Genomic DNA, 2,500 nt, shown 5'->3' on the forward strand with positions numbered 1-2,500 from the left:
GTCAATGTGATTTCCGTAAAGGCAATTCCCAAGCAGAGAATCAACAGCGTGATAAAATCAACAGTGCAATGCGCCAAGGTGGAGGAATGTTGCAGTGTTTTCCTCATGTAAAATACACTGCAAAGATTAGTCTCCGGTGAACATGTCAGAATAAGATGTGTTAAAGTAATTTTAGTGGGATGAGATGTAGGATTTTTTTCTTCATGTGTTGCATAAATTGGTGATAGTTGATAATATACTTTTGGTTGTATTTCTTTATTATTATCATAACTACGATTATGAAGAAAAAACAACTAGATAATATCTCTTTTTGGAACTGATGTTTATGATAATGGTAGTTATAACAACAACAACGATGGAGCTGATAATGGTGATAGAAATATATAGTTATGGTTATAATTGCAAATAATATGAATTATGATCATAGCAACAATCGGTGGTATAATAACAGCAATGATGATGAGGATTTGATGATAAAACCGATGACAATTATAATGAGAAAGAACAATGGTAATCATGATAATAATGGTAATTAGGCAAATATTGATAATAATACTAATACTTCAAATGATAACAATGATCATTATAACAAATGATGAAAATGCTGATAATATTACTGACAAAGATAATGATGATTATGATAATAATGATAATGATAATAATAACTATAATGATAATGATAATAATGGTAATAATTGTAACAATAGTGATAATAGCAATAATGATGATAATGATGTTAATGATAATGATAACGATAATGAGAAGAATGGTAATCGTAAAAGTAATACTGATATTATTATCATTGCTACTGTTTTTTTGTTATCATCATCATTATAATGATGATGATAACAAAAATAATTGACAATGATGATAGTGATGCTTATGATAATAGTGATTATGATAATGATAATGATAATAATAACCATGATAATAATGATTATAATAATGATGGTGATAACAATAGTAATAACAAAAGATATACTAATAACAATAAGATTTATGATATAAACTGAAGATGATAGTAATAACGATGGTGATAATAATATCAATAATAATGATAATATTAAGAGTTATGATAATGATAATAACACTCACGATGCCAATAACAATAGTAATGATAATTATCTTTACCATTATAATGGCAATAATGATAATATCATTAATAATAATATTAATGATAATAGCAATAATGATAATAACGATAACTATAGCAATGACAGTAATAACAAATGATAATTATATGATGTTATAAAGATAATAATGACATAAGAATAATGACAACAGTAATGATGACAATAACAGTGACATCAATATATCAATTAGAGCACGGTAATAGCAGTATCAGTAGTAGCAGTAGTTGTAATAAGAGTAGTAGTAATAGCAGTATAATAGTAAGAGTTGTCCTAACAATTATGATAATGATAATGATCACTATAACACAATTAACAGTGATAATGCATTCACGTACATACTCTGCATTTATATTCACATGACATGCGTGTAGCCAAAACTTTCCATAAACAAAAATATTGCCATGGCTTTGTACACCCCTTTGCATACACTGGGACAATAATTTCAGTAAATAAACACTTGTCTTTAATAACTGTGGTTGTATTTTTTTTTTACAACACACACATACACACACACACAAACACACAGACACACAGACACACACACACACACACACACACACACACACACACACACACACGTACACGCCCACGCAAACACACACACGTACACGCCCACGCAAACACACACACAGACAAACACACATACATCATGGCGGTTATTTTGGACGCTCCTGAATTTTACACATTTGAAGAGATATATCCATGAAACTATTTCAACCAATTGCAAGAGACGATATCTAGACAGGAATCTCAAGAAAAACACAAGATAACTAAAAAACAAACAAACAAACTCGGGACCGTATCCAATAGACTCTCTTAAAAACCACTAGATCGGCCACTGCAGAAAATATATTAGAAATTATTTTACCCTCCCTTGAAAGAATTTTTTAGTACTTTTTGGTACGTTCCCCTGATTTAGGTTTTTGGTACCTATCGGAGCGACAAAAAAACATTCTTAAGAACCGATTTACTTTACAAAATGATAATAATTAAAAAAGAAAGAAAAAAAAGCATTGTGTCAATCAACCTGATCATAGCTCACGTCAAAAAAACATTCTTAAGAACCGATTTACTTTACAAAATAATAATAATTAAAAAAGAAAGAAAGAAAGAAAGAAAAAAAAAAAACATTGTGTCAATCAACCTGATCATAGCTCACGTCAAGGAGATATTGATAAAAATAATCCACCGAATCATTTGACGACGATTCCGGCAGCTTAAAATCTAAACCTTTTGTCTCTGTTTTTTTACGATGAATAACATACGACGCATGAATCTTAAAACACAGATAAACCACGTGAATAAAAGACTTAGCAAACAAGCTCTAACTTGAACACGACTCAAAAGACTAGTTCTAAAATCTATTA

General features: G+C 29.5%; 1 protein-coding gene across 1 annotated transcript in view; it reads right to left on the reverse strand.

Moving 5' to 3' along the window:
* The window catches only part of LOC113812125 (carbonic anhydrase-related protein 10), a 66,722-nt gene that overhangs the window by 27,122 nt on the left and 37,100 nt on the right, over nucleotides 1–2,500 (reverse strand). The gene's annotated exons all lie outside the window — the stretch shown is intronic.

The sequence above is a fragment of the Penaeus vannamei genome, chromosome 32 (genome assembly GCF_042767895.1).
Source record: "Penaeus vannamei isolate JL-2024 chromosome 32, ASM4276789v1, whole genome shotgun sequence".
NCBI classification, from domain to species: Eukaryota; Metazoa; Arthropoda; class Malacostraca; order Decapoda; family Penaeidae; genus Penaeus; species Penaeus vannamei.